Raw genomic sequence first — 15684 nt, 5'->3', positions numbered from 1 at the left:
GCCGTCTTTCTGTAAGTCTTGGTGGGAGGGGATGGGGTGGTGGCTTTGTTTCAGTAAGTGGAATGATTGGTTGTGTGGTTGTATCATGATTGGTAGATTGGTGCTGATTGGTGCAGGTTGTGTGTGCAGGTTGTGTGTGCATTGTTGTTTTGTATTTTAACGGCTTGGGTGGTGGGTGGTGTTCGTTTGTTGGCTAGGGCTGGTTTCCAGATGTTTGGTAGGCGGGAGGTATCATCACGTTTGTTCATGCTGTGGGGGTGTTTCTCTATTTCGATGGCTTCCATGATTATTCTCTTGTGGAGGTGTTCTGTTTTGGAGATTAACCTGGCTCCTTCAAAGTTGATTTCGTGTCCTGTAGCTTTAAGGTGCTGGAAAAGGGAAGAAGTTTTTTCTTTTTTTCTTACTGCATTTTTGTGTTCTGTGATGCGAGCATTTATTCTCCTGTTTGTTTGTCCTATGTATATTGCTGGGCAGATTTTGCATGGTATTTCGTAGACTCCTACCAAGGAGTCTACGAAATACCATGCAAAATCTGCCCAGCAATATACATAGGACAAACAAACAGGAGAATAAATGCACGCATCACAGAACACAAAAATGCAGTAAGAAAAAAAGAAAAAACTTCTTCCCTTTTCCAGCACCTTAAAGCTACAGGACACGAAATCAACTTTGAAGGAGCCAGGTTAATCTCCAAAACAGAACACCTCCACAAGAGAATAATCATGGAAGCCATCGAAATAGAGAAACACCCCCACAGCATGAACAAACGTGATGATACCTCCCGCCTACCAAACATCTGGAAACCAGCCCTAGCCAACAAACGAACACCACCCACCACCCAAGCCGTTAAAATACAAAACAACAATGCACACACAACCTGCACCAATCAGCACCAATCTACCAATCATGATACAACCACACAACCAATCATTCCACTTACTGAAACAAAGCCACCACCCCATCCCCTCCCACCAAGACTTACAGAAAGACGGCAGCTCCAAATCCAGGATCACCCTCTGGGAGAAATTAAAATGCACCACTATCGATAAACACCTCCTCTTCCTCATACAAAAATTGTATGCCAATTCCACCTTGAAAATGAGGTGCAATCCCCAAGGGAGTTTAACCGGCTCAGTAAGGATACAAAAAGGGTTGCATCCTGTCCTCCTCCCTCTTTAACTTCCATATTAATCCCCTGATTGATCTCTTACAGAACCCTGATTTCTATCCTCCTAACCTAGCACAAAGCAAAGTGCCAATTCTCTCATATGCTGATGATGCCACTATCATTTCACAAAACCCTGTAGGACTGAAGAGAGCAATTAGGGCAACACTCGGCTATTGCAGGCAAAACAAGCTGGTCCTTAACTTTGATAAATCAAAAATTTTAGTTTTTGCTAAAAGACCTAGCCAATACTCCTGGAAAATAGAAGGACATAGTTTGGAACAGGTTAGAACATTTAGATACCTTGGGGTGGTTTTCCACTCGCAAGGGACATGGAAGGCACACCTGGATCACACATTGCAAGCAGCCAATAGGTCCTCAAATGCAATTAAATATTTCTTTTATATAGGCGGAGGTCAGTTAGTACCTGCTGCCTGAAAACTTTTTGAGGCCAAAACATTGGCACAAATTCTATATGGGGCACAAACAGGAATCCTTGCAAAGAAAGACTTGCTAGAAACCATACAAACCAAATTCCTGCGAGCCATCTTAGCTGCACCCAAAGGAACTCCAAATGCCCAGTTAAGAATTGAGACAGGCATGCCTCAAATTCAGGTAAGAGCCTGGAAGATGATGATCATTCATTGGCTTAAAATGCATTTCTTTCCAGAGGGACTGTCCCCACTAGTATTGACTGACAACTTCCCCTCCCCCTGGAAACAGGCATTTGATCACAGACTGGGCTCTTATGGGCTCTCACCATTATTCTTAATGTCCCTAGGCTTTGATCAAGCAAAGCAAGTAGTAATTAATAGAATGAAAGACATGGTGTTCCAAGAAGAACTAAATAGGTTGTCTCTCCACAGTAGGGACAGAATCAAACAGGGAGTGTGGGAATCAGCAAGATATCCAAATCACCTGATCTTCCCAAAACAAAGAATAACTTTCTTCAGAGCCAGTTTTAACATTCTTCCTTCATTTAACATTATACTTCCAGGGCAGGTATAAGAGAACACCTATAGCAGAACGGGTTTGTATATGTGGTAAAGGAGAAGTGGAAGATAATTCACATGTTCTATTACACTGCGAGCTATACAGAGTTTGTAGGTCTGCGCATATTCTCCCCTTATTAGAGAGAATGCCAGGGAGGGCAGACAATTTTTATGTAGGCTTTCTCATCCAGGACATTAACCCGGTTACCATGTATGCAGTGGCAAAGTTCTGTGCTGCTGCAATGTCCATAAGAAAAAAATGGCTACAGAAGTATAGTTGTCATCTTGTACCAATTATCTGGACATATCTCTAACAATCTTTGGACCATTGTATTTACTCCTATACTTAACAGTGTTGCACCCAGGTAAACCAGGGAGTGACTCGAACAATCTGAGAACATGTATGTTATTTTCCACTTTTAATGTCAATACTTTTTAATTATATCTTAATGTCAGTGCTTTTTAACATATTGTAAAAACTAATGTGTATTGCTGGTCTTTGACCGTAATAAAAATTTACTTACTTACTTAGAATACATTAATCTCCTACTGAATGCAAGATCCAGCAACTATTCCAGGGCATAGGCTAAATGCAAAGAACTGCACAACAATTTCTGCAATCTGTTATGAGAAGACATTCAAATAAAAACACATACATTATGTGGGGACTGTCTAAAAGTCATTCTTATCACCTGATTTACAATTATAATCCCAAATCTAGTAACAGATTGTGAAAAAATCTGGCAAATGCCATCTTTGTCTACATACCATATTTTTCTGAGTATAAGACGGACCTGAGTATAAGTAGCACCAAGGTTATGAAGAGGCAAATTTTTTAAAAAAAGTAGGTGGGTAGATAGAGGGATAGAGAGGGAGAGAAAGAGAGAGAAATACAGTAGGTAGGTAGGGAGAGAGAGAGAGTAGTTAGGTAGGAAGGTAGATAAAGGGTTAGAGAGAGAGAGAGAAATAGAGATAGAGAGATAGAGAAATACAGTAGGTAGGTAGGGAGAGAGTGTGTGTGTAGGTAGGTAGAGGGATAGAGAGAGAGAAATAGAGAGATAGAGAGAGAAATACAGTAGATGTCAGGTTCCGAAGGATTAATGAAAACAGCCAAACACAGAAACGGTTTGTAAATGTAGTTTGTATTCTACCTCCGGCACGAACTGACCAACAAAGTACTAAGGCGATGAATAAATTGTCAGAGCTGCCACCCTGTGCTTCCCACCACCTTTTATAGTTACATTGGTAATTAAGATAAACAGCACCCTGCGCGTGCGCACACCCATCAACTTGTGACCCAGAGCAAAAACCATCCAGCAATTAATCATGGATTGTTAGCAGGAGCTTTGTAGTTTCTTCAGCTATCTAGACAGCTTGCAGAGGAGGGAAGGTGAGTCTTGGTAGCCAGCCCAGTCTTCTCCCCTGAAAGGCAGCTCCAGGCCTCTGGGCTAGCTGGAGCTGACATGCAGCCCCCTACCACGGAGACAGCATCTGGGGAGCTAAAAATTACTGTCAGTTAGGAGTCGAAAAACCCCTCCCCCCGGTTTTGTGGGATGTCTGCAGTCGAATTTCGCTACCAGGTGGGGTGCCCAACAGTCCTTGCTATGAACCCAAGATGCCTCTGACGGGGGATAACCTTTCCATAAAATAAGGTATTGCAACCGTCCCCTGTGCCACCTGGAATCTAGTATATCTTGCACTATATAATGCTATTCCCCGTCTACAGTAACCGGGGCTGGCGGCCGTAGCGGGTCTCCGCTGATATCAGAGGCCTGAATTGATTGGAGCAGGCTGCAGTGGAAGACTGGATGTGTTTTTCCCAGTAGTGGGGGGAGTCTTAGCTGCACTGTGACTGGGTTAATAACTCACATGATTGGGAAAGGCCCAATGAATTTGGGCCCGAGTTTCTTACATGGCAACGGCAGACTGAGATACTTAGTGAAGAGGTATACCCTCTGGCCTATGTGTAAAGTTCCTTGCGGCTTCCGCCTTTTATCGGCACTCTTTTTATATGTGGCAAAAGAGTGACACAATGCATCCCTCACCACTTTCCAAGCTTTTTGCATCCGGGCTATCCACTCCTGCGAGGTCGTGTCATCTGGGCGCACATGAAGACACTCCGGAATTGGGACAAACTCCTGCCCTGTAGTCACATGAAATGTGGTAAATCCCGTACTTTTGTGCACTGCATTGTTATATGCAACTTCTGCAAAGGGGAGGAGTTCAGCCCAATCGGTTGGTTTGGTTTGGATTGGTTTGGATTATTTGGATTTATATGCCGCCCTTCTCCAAAAGGACTCAACATTAAAAAACACACATCCCAAAAGTTAAAAAAGATTAAATCCATATCCAAAAGAACAAACCGATTTTTTTAAAAAAACAATACATTTAAAATAAGTTAAAATTAAAATTAACAGGCCAGGCCAGCTTGCTGGAAAAGCCAACTTTTTATGGCGCATCGGAAGGACCGGAGGTCAGGGATTATGCGAAGCTCCGGGGGGAGCTCATTCCAGAGGGAAGGCGCTCCCACAGAGAAGGCTCTCCCCCTGGGGGTCACCAGCCGACACTGCCTGGCCGACGGAACCCTGAGGAGGCCAACTCTGTGGGATCGTACTGGACGGTGGGAGGCTACTGGTGGCAGTAGGTGGTCTCGCAGGTACCCTGGGCCTAAGCCATGGAGCGCTTTAAAGGTCATAATTAATACCTTGAATCGCACCCGGAAAACAACCGGCAACCAGTGCAGGCCGCCTAAAAGGGGTGTAACATGGGAGCACCTAGGTACCCCCATGACAACCCGCGCGGCCGCATTCTGGACCAGCTGAAGCCTCCGGGTGCTTTTCAAGGGCAGCCCCATGTAGAGAGCATTGCAGTAGTCCAGGCGAGAAAGGACGAGGGCATGAGTGACTGTGCACAGAGCATCCCGATCCAGGAAGGGGTGCAACTGACGTACCAGGCGAACCTGGTAAAAGGCCCCTCTGGTCACGGCCGTCAGGTGTTCTTCTAAACTAAGCCGCGTATCCAGGAGGACTCCCAGATTGCGAGCCTTCTCTGAGGGGGCTAAAATTTCTCCCCCTATCGTCAAAGATGGGACAAGATGTACAAATCGGGATGACAGAAACCACAGCCACTCAGTCTTGGAGGGATTGAGCCTGAGCCTGTTCCTCCCCATCCAGATCCGCACAGCCTCCAGGCATCGGGACATCATGTTGAGGGCATCGTTTGGGTGGTTTGGGTTAGAGATGAAAAGTTGGGTATCATCAGCATATTGATGATACCGTACCGCAAAACCACAGATGATCTTGCCCAGCGGTTTCATGTATATGTTGAACAGGAGGGGTGAGAGAACCGACCCCTGGGGCACCCCACAAGTGACGCGCCTGGGGGTCGATCTCTGCCCTCCAGTCAACACAAACTGTGACTGATCTGACAGGTAGGAGGAGAACCACCATAAAACGGTGCCCCCCACTCCCAACCCCCCGAGTCATCGCAGTAGGATACCATGGTCGATGGTATCGAAAGCCGCCTAGAGGTGTAATAGGACCAGGACAGAGGAGCAGCCCCTGTCCCGGGCCCACCAGAGATCATCGACCAATGCGACCAATGCCATCTCCGTGCTGTACCCGGGCCTGAAACCCGACTGAAACAGATCCAGGTAGACAGCTTCATCCAGGTACTGGCGAAGCTGACGTGCTACCACACTCTCGACAACCTTTGCTACAAAGTGAAGGTTGGAGACCGGACGATAGTTGGCTAAAGAAGCTGGATCCAGGGAAGGCTTCTTGAGGAGGGGCCTCACCACCGCCTCATTCAAGGCGGTGGGAAAGAACCCCTCTCTCAATGAAGCGTTGGTAATCGCCTGGAGCCAGCCTCGTGTCACCTCCGGGAAACCAAAACTAATCAAGAGGGACACGGGTCCAACACACAAGTGGCAGCACTGAGTCTCCCCATAATCCTGTCCATGCCTTCGGGGGTCACAGGGTCAAACCCATCCCAGATTGTCTCCTCAAGATTCATCCCCGTCGGCTCGCCCAAATCTACCCTGTCAGAGTCCAAGCCTGTCTGGATCTGAGCGATTTTATCCTGCAGATACTGAAGAAATTCTTCAGCCCTACCCTGCAAGGGGTCTTCCCCAGTTCCTTGGTTAAGTAAGGAACGGGTCACCCTAAACAGGGCGGCTGGGCGGTTATCTGCGGACGTGATAAGAGCGGAAAAATATTGCCGTTTTGCCACTTCTATCGCCACTAAGTAGGATTTAATATGAATTCTTACTAGTGTTTGATCAGATTCGGACCGGCTGGCCCTCCAGCCACTCTCTAGGCGTCTTTTCTGGCGTTTCATCTCCCGGACCTCCTCGGTAAACCAGGGAGCCACCCGGGATCGACACCGGGTCAGAGGCCGCAAAGGCACAACATGATCCAAAGCCCCAGCGGCAGCCCTATCCCAGGCCTCCACTAGGGCTTCGGTCGAGTTGTGAGCAAGGGATTCAGGAAAAGTCCCAAGCTCCATCAGGAACCTTTCGGGGTCCATCAGGTGCCTGGGGCGGAACCATCTAGTCGGTTCCGCCTCCCTGCGGCGAGGGGTAGCGGTATGGAAGTCAAGCCTGATGAGGAAATGATCAGACCATGACAAGGGTTGAATAGAAATATCCCCTAAATCTAGATCATTCATCCACTGCCCAGAGACAAAAATCAGGTCGAGCGTGTGTCCCCCATTATGGGTGGGGTCTTGAATTAACTGAGTTAGGTCCATAGCTGTCATGGAAGCCATGAACTCCCGAGCTGACTCGGATGTCTCGCCAATGGAAGGCAGATTGAAATCCCCCAGGACCATGAGCCTGGGGAAATCAACCGCCAATCCAGCTAATAAATCCAGCAGCTCCGGCAGGGCCAATGAAACATAGCAGGGAGACAGGTATGTAACAAAAAGGCCCACCTGAGCTCCAAGGCCCCACTTCACAAAGAGGGACTCACACCCACCTATCTGAGGCACAGTGACCTCATGAGGTCTGTTGGTACTGAACATAACATCTCAAGTAGCACTCCACCATCGCGTTTGCCTTCTCCGCTGCACCATTTGTCGTGGGGTGGAAGGCTGTACTAAGTCCCTGCGAAGACCCCACCATTGCCAGGAATCTACGCCAGTGCCGAGCAGTGAATTGCACTCCTCTGTCTGAAATTATCATTTTGGGGGTGCCATGGAGTCTATAGACATGGGCAATAAACAGTTTGGCCAGCTTCCTAGCAGATGGAAGGCCGATAAATGCTACAAAATGAGCCTGCTTATCGTCCAAATAACCTTGTTCCCTTGGCTGTCCGGTAAATCCATGATGAAGTCCATGGCTATCTGTTCTCATGGCCGAATTGGATCTGCCACCTGCTGTAAAAGACCAGGAGGCCGGCCAGGCAGGGCCTTCATGGTAGTGCAAACAACACAAGTCCTTATATATTCCTCTATGTCCCTCTTCATGTGGGGCCACCAGAACTGGCAATTTACTAAATGCAGTCTTGAGGAACCCAAAATGTCCAGCCAAGTGAATGCCGTGGGAGCGTCGCAGCCCGGCTACCCGTACCACACTTGGTACATATAACTTCGACCCCTTCTAGACAAACAAAGTTTGATTTTCTTGAAACCACTGGTCCATTGGGAATGCTGCTTTGCTCTAGAGAGGTCCTCCCCCTGGGCATACAGGTTTGTGAGGCTGTGACCCTAGGCTGTGAGGTTGGGATGATAGCCTGCACTAGATCCTCCCTTTTATTGTGATACTGTGGTTTGCGAGAGAGAGAGCATTGGCTAAGAAGTTCTTGCCCCCAGCATATATTTTAATTGGAAGTTGAATTGCTGAAAATATAAGGCCCATCTAACTTGTTTTGGCGACAATCTTCGCGGGGTCTGGAGGGCCTCCAAATTCTTGTCATCTGTCCAGACCTCAAAGGGTATCTCTCCCCCTTCTAGTAAATGCTGCCACGTCAACAGGGCCCACCGGACCATGAATGCCTCCTTCTCCCAAATGGGCCAGTTGCATTCGGTCCGTCAACTTCCCCGAGGTGTAGGCACACGGCTGTAGGACTCCTTCATAGTTCTTTTGTAAGAGGACTGCAGCCACTGCCACATCACTGGCATCTGCCTGAACCACAAATGGTTTAGTGGGTTCTGGATGTTTCAGTAGTGGCTCTTGTGCAAACAGGGACTTCAGATGCTCAAATGCTTGCTGACACGCTGTTGTCCACACAACTGGACTTCCTGGTCGAGGGTTTGTCGTGAGATGTTTTGTATGTAAGAGGTTGGTTAGTGGAAGGTCCACTTGGCCAAAGGACGGGATGAACTGGCAATAGAAATTGGCAAACCCTAAAAAACTCTGCATCTGCTTGCGGCTTTTAGGAGCCTGCCAGTCCAACACCGTCTTTACCTTTGCGGGGTCCATCTCCACCCCTTTAGGTGAAATACAGAACCCAAGGTAATCTAATCGCGTCCTGTGGAATTCACATTTAGACAATTTAATGTATAAATGTGCGTCCAGCAGCTTTTTAAGCACTTGACGTACTAGAGTTACATGTTCCTCCATGGTCTTGGTATATATAAGGATATCATCTAAATAGACGAGTACCCCTTGATATAGATGCTCATGCAGCACCTTGTTAATTAGCTGCATGAACACCGCTGGAGCTCCTTGCAGTCCGAAGGGCATAACCCGGAACTGGTAACTGCACAGAGGACAATTGAAGGCTGTCTTCCATTCGTCACCGGCCTCCCTGAGATCTAATTTTGTGAATATACGTCCCTCTGCTAACCTAGCCAGCATGTCCTTCATTAATGGAAGAGGGTACAGATGTTCCCACAGACGGCACTAAGGCCCCGGACGTCAACACAGAGGTGTAAGCCGCCATGCTTTTTCTCCCGGGACAGAACAGGGGCGGCTACCCTTGATCTAGCTGGCTGAATAAAGCCTCTTTTAAAGTACTTTTCTATATATGCCCTCATTTCTTTTAGCTCCTGCATGGTTATAGAATACATCTGGGGCTTTGGCAGTTTAGCCCCGGGGAGCAGTTCCACGGCACAATCTGTGGGGCGGTGAGGGGGCAAAGTATCACATTCCTGTTCACTGCATACATCTCGTAAGTCTGCATATACCTGAGGGAATCACTCCTCCCCCACTCTATGTACCGACGGCACTGTAGCTCGGAATCCCACTGGGCCCTAGGCCCTGGTTTGCACCTCATGAGGAGGGGGTGGTCAGGACCGAGGCCTATTCTGAGATGCCTACTACCACCACCCCACCATATCGTGGGTCCCCATTTGTCCAACCATGCCAGGCCTAGCACAATCTCCTCTGTAATGTTTGCAACCACTACAAACCGCAAGACCTCCCGATGGGACCCTATCTGCAATACCACCTGATCAGTTACATGTGTGGCTGGTTGGCCCCCCAATACCAACCCATCCGTCTGTTCAAAATGGATCGACCTAGGCAACTTCCTGAGGCCCACCCCCAGATTATCAGCAACTGTGGAATTCATTTAGCAATGAGTGCGCCCTGAATCGATCAGGGCTGTACATTGTCATTGTCTGGCCACTACCTGTATCACAAATACAATACAATAGCAGAGTTGGAAGGGACCTTGGAGGTCTTCTAGTCCAACCCCCCTGCCTAGGCAGGAAACCCTATACCGTTTCAGACAAATGGCTATCCAACATCTTCTTAAAGACTTCCAGTGTTGGGGCATTCACAACTTCTGGAGGCAAGCTGTTCCACTGATTAATTGTTCTAACTGTCAGGAAGTTTCTCCTCAGTTCTAAGTTGCTTCTCTCCTTGATTAGTTTCCACCCATTGCTTCTTGTTCTACCCTCAGGTGCCTTGGAAAATAGTTTGACTTCCTCTTCTTTGTGGCAGCCCCTGAGATATTGGAACACTGCTATCATGTCTCCCCTAGTCCTTCTTTCTATTAAACTAGACATACACAGTTCCTGCAACCGTTCTTCATATGTTTTAGTCTCCAGTCCCCTAATCATCTTTGTTGCTCTTCTCTGCACTCTTTCTAGAGTCTCCACAACTTTTCTACATCATGGTGACCAAAACTGAATGCAGCATTCCAAGTGTGGCCTTACCAAGGCATTATAAAGTGGTATTAACACTTCACGTGATCTTGATTCTATTCCTCTGTTTATGCAGCCTAGAACTGTGTTGGCTTTTTTTGGCAGCTGCTGCACACTGCTGGCTCATATTTAAATGGTTGTCCACTAGGACTCCAAGATCCCTCTCACAGTAACTACTGTTGAGCAAGGTACCACCTATACTGTACCTGTACATTTTGTTTTTGTTGCCTAAATGTAGAACCTTACTCTTTTCATCATTGAATTTCATTTTATTAGATAGTGCCCAATGTTCAAGTTTGTCAAGATCCTTCTGTATCTTTAGCCTATCTTCTGGAGTGTTGGCTATTCCTGCCAGCTTGGTGTCATCTGCAAATTTGATGAGTTCCCCATTTATCCCCTCATCCAAATCATTGATGAAGATGTTGAAGAGTACTGGGCCCAAAACAGAGCCTTGGGGTACTCCACTGCATACTTCCCTCCATGAAGATGCAGTTCCATTGAGGACTACACATTGAGTGTTGTTGGTCAGCCAGTTACGAATCCATCTGGTGGTGATGCTGTCTAACCCACATTCTTCTACTTTATCTAGTAGTAGGTTATGGTCTACCTTATCAAATGCCTTACTGAAGTCCAAGTAAACTATATCAATGGCATTCCTCTGGTCCACTAATTTTGTCACTTTATCAAAGAATGCAATAAGATTAGTCTGACATAATCTGTTTTTGACAAACCCATGTTGGCTTTTGGCTATTACTTTGTTTACTTCTAGGTGTTCGCTAATTTGTTGCTTGATTATCTTTTCCAGAATCTTTCCTGGTATTGAGGTCAGGCTGATAGGTCTGCAGTTTCCTGGATCTGTTTTTTTCCCCTTTTTTGAAGATGGGAACCACATCAGCTCTTTTCCAGTCCTCTGGTAGTTCCCCGGTGCTCCAGGATCTCTGAAAGATATAGTTCGCTGGTTCTGAGATCTCGTCTGCCAGTTCCTTCAGAACCCTGGGGTGTAATCCATCCGGTCCTGGTGATTTGAACTCGTCTAGGGTAGACAGGTGCTCACTTACCATTTTCTTCCCTATTTCAATTTGTGTTCCTAATCTGATTTTTATGGTGCTGTTTTTGATAGGTTGGACTGTTTTATCCCTTTGTGTAAAGACAGATGCAAAACATGAGTTAAATAGTTCTGCTTTTTCCCTGTTGCTTGTCACCTTCTTGCCACTTTCTCCCAGCAATGGACCAATTGCTTCCTTAACTTTTTTCTTGTTTTTAACATGTTGGAAGAAGCTTTTTTTTTTGTTATTTTTTACTTTTGTGGCAAGCCTTTCTTCATTGTGAGCCTTAGCTTTCCTCACTTCATCTTTACATGCTCAGGCTATTTGCTGATATTCTGCCTTAGTTATGTCCCCCCCCCCCCCCCGTCCACTTTTTATACTTATCTTTTTTGTCTTTCAATTTGTCAGAGAGTTCTTTATGCAGCCATGCTGGTTTCTTTTGGGAGCTGTTATTTTTCTTCTTCATTGGTATTGTGTGAGCCTGGCCTTTTGTAATCTTATTTTTCAAAATTTCCCAAGCTTCTTGTTCTACTACTTGTGTTTGCATAATGTTGAATTCCAATATTGCATGGTCACTTGCCCCCAGGGTTCCTGTGGCTTCAACATCTTCTATCATTTCCTCTCTGTTAGTGAGAATTAAGTCCAATATGGCTGATCCCCTTGTTCCCTTCTCTACTTTTTGGGAAACAAAGTTGTCTGCTAGGTTTGTTAGGAACCTGTTGGATCTTCCACTTGGTGCAGAGTTTATTTTCCAGTTGATGTCAGGGTAGTTAAAATCCCCCACTACTATTGTGGTGTGCTTCCTACATACCTTAGTTAGCTGACTAGCAAAAAGTTCATCTACTTCCTCTGCTTGGTTGGGTGGCCTGTAGTATAGACCTATGGCAATGTCATTTCCCCCGCAACCTTTAATATTGACCCAAATGCATTCAGGATAGTTCTCATCATTGTTGTGCTCTATTTCTGTAGAGACGTAGTTATTTCTTATATATAGTGCAACTCCACCTCCTCTTTTATTTGGTCTATTTCTTTTAAATAATTTAAATCCTTCTAGCTGTATGTTCCATTTGTCAGTTTCATCCTACCAAGTTTCTGTAATGGCAACAATATCGTATCTGCCCTCATTTACTTGAATTTCTAATTCGCCCTGTTTATTCCTCATACTCTGTGCATTGGTGTATAGACAGTTGAGTCCATTTTGATTGACCCTGTGTTTACTGTCTACATAACCTGTGTTAGGCCTGACTGCCCCTATTTTCTTGCCACTTGTATGATTCATGCACATGGTATGGTACTCACTATTAAATGCTTGGTTTTGCTTGACAGCGGGAGTGATAATCTTACCCGCACAAACATCTATGTTACATGCACTTATAACCCTATGAATTTTAGATTGATGGGGACAGAAATGTTTTGTATCAATTAATTCTCTGTCCCCGCTGTTCAGTTTAAATGTTTATCCAGAAAATCTGTGAATTTAATGCCAAGTAACTCAGTCCCTTTCTTGGATGGGTGCAAACCATCTCTTTTGTACAGTTTTTCATTGGACCAGCTGCAGACATCATGACTAATAAAACCAAAGCCTTCCCTTTTACACCACTCCTTTAGCCACACATTAAACTCTGCTACACGCTGGCCCTTCCCTTTTTGTTCCTTATATACTGGTAAAACCTCTGAAAAGATAAGCCTACAACCTACACTACTAAGTTCATACTCCAAGCTCTGGAAATCATTCTTCACAGAAAATACATCTTTTGGGGACAGATCATTTGTGCCAAGATGTATAATAGCATCAACATCGCAGTCCTTACTTGCATTCTTGACTATCTTAAGAATGTGCCTCTTGTCTCTGCTGGCAGTAGCACCTGGCAGACACCTGACCTCTTTTAAAACCTCCATATCCTTTCCTAAATTTACATCCCTCACGATTGAATCACCAACCAGAAGGTGAGTTCTCCTTTTGCATACCTTGCTCTTCTTGTGTGACTGATGTGTGATACCTGGTTCCCCATTTCACCTTTCCAGAGTAAGTTCTTCATTTTGGACCACGCTACCATGCTTATTTGAGTCATCATTATCACAACTACCTTGACCTGTATCGGGTATCATTCAACATTCATATCCAATTATTGCTTATCATAACACTACACATTGTATACAGTATTATCATTTCAATTTTTTACTTAACTATACCTATTATCACAAGAGTTTCACTAGGTTTAGCTAGTAGTTTTAAAATATACTCTTCCATCTATCAACCTGCATCTTTCCAATAACAAAACAATCTTATGTCCTCTGCCATTTGTGGTATCAATCTTCTAAGCTTCTTCTTAATGAGTTTTGTATGGACTGGTCCTAGCAACTCTTTGCTTGTAAGATCTTTCATATAATCCTGATGCCCTCTTTCTGCTTCTTTATTCCACTTGTCTTTAGTTGTCAGCAGTGTTATCCATATTTTTGTTAATAAAGTTTCATAGTCCATAAATTCTTTACTTTTTTCTTCTTCTTCTATGTCTTGCACTTTTTAATAGGTTTCCTCTTCATTTATTTCCTCTTTCAGTATTCCATTCTTTGCATTTTCAAAAACAAACCAATTACCATAAATGTCAGCAGGTTTAATCGCTTTATATTCATTTTCCACTTCAATTCTTTGAGTTTTAATCTCCTCATTTTGCATTTGGTGAACATCATCAAATTTTCGATCATGTCTTTGTTACCTGTTCCAAAAGTTCCAGTTTTTGTTCAATCTTCTCATATGTATTTGTTAATTTTAGTAATTCGGAAAATATTGTCTCCAGGCTTACAATCTCTCCATTTTCCTGATGCTATGCCATCTTAAACAAAGAGCTCTCGCTTCGAAGGTTTTTTAAAGTTAAAACATGGATTCACAAAAGCCGTTTTTCCCCCTCTTCTCTGGTTGAAAACACGCTTCAAAGGGACATTTGGCTTACCCCTATCGCTCTGTAATGAGCCGTCAAAACAAACCGCGAAAAAGGGAAAAGTTCTGCTTGAATACACAAAGCTCCAATCAACAAAACCTCCTGGCACGTACCACTTTTAAGATATTTCTTTTTTTATCTGTTTTGTATTTCAAATTAGAAAAAGAGGTCCAGTCTTTAAATGAATTAAAAAATAATAATACTCACAGCGATGAAAGAGGAAAGCTTTGGTTTATAAATCACCAAGAGTCACAGAAAAAAAAAGATAGAAACAGAAGACTTAATCCGTCCATTTTAAAAAGCTTGTAAAGGTTTCATCCGTGAAGATAGCATATAAGGAAATAGGATAGCCACTGTGCAGAACCATTGCAAGATTAATTTCGCCGCTTGAATCTTCTATTCTTCAATTTAAATCAATTTTTAAGTTTTTATAGGCAGTCTTTCTTTTAAAACAATAAAGGTTCCTCACCAGCTGGAAACACTTTCACTTTCCATTCCTTCCGTTTTGGGGCCGCCCCGACTTTGTCAGCCTTGGTTGGATTTTTTGTCACCGGCTTGAAGAAATTTCTGTTGCTTCTTTCAGGGACTTTGCAATATCCACGAGTTCAGCAAGACATATTCTTCCTGTTCACTGTCTCTACAGCACAGTTTAGATCCGTTTGGACCCCCCCCGGTGGGAAAAGTGTCAATTGCGATCTCAGAGCATTGAGGTCGCACATTGTATTATCGTGACTTCAGCCCCCCCCCCCCGAGAAGAGTTCTTGACAATGGAAGAAAAGATAAATAAGGGGAAAGCTGCAGGATGGATAGCGGAACAATGTGATGAGGTGGTTCCTAAGTTTAGAGATGTAACTAGGTACCTTCCCTCGTGGGGGCCTCTAAAATGCCACCGTTGCTGTCAACTTGGCCACAGAGCATCAGAGTGCTTGGCTCCAGCCCCAATGCCACAAACGTGCGCACTAACCGCCACGGCGGTAAAGAGAAGGCCCCAGATGCCACCAGAAAAGAGTCATCTGGGCCAACAACCTCTGGAAGAGGATCCCCAACCTAAGGTGACGAAAAGTCCTACCAAGGGGGAGGCCTCGGAGGAGGATAATGCCGAAGATGACCCAATGGTGAGTGCACCCATCCATCCCTTCACCTTCCAAGTCAACCTCCAAGTATCTGAGATGGGAGTGGAAGGGGAATTTGAAGCAGTTGTGGACACCGGTTGCACTCGATGCTTTATCAGCATGTTGATTGTAAAGCAACTGGGTATACGCACAAGACCTCTAGCCTGTCCCATTCGGGTTAAGCAGGTAGATGGAACGCTAATTGGAGGGGTCCCACAAACACTAATAACTGAACTGGTAGAGTTACAAGTGGGCTGCCACTATGAGCTTCTCAGATTCATTGTGGCTCCAGAGATGCCAGAATGTATTATCTTGGGGCTTGCATGGCTTGACAAGTGG

This window comes from Natrix helvetica (assembly GCF_964273705.1).
Source record: "Natrix helvetica genome assembly, chromosome: W".
In the NCBI taxonomy this organism is placed as follows: domain Eukaryota; kingdom Metazoa; phylum Chordata; class Lepidosauria; order Squamata; family Natricidae; genus Natrix; species Natrix helvetica.
The sequence above is the reverse complement of the archived record's forward strand: the minus strand, read 5'-3'. Positions refer to the sequence as shown.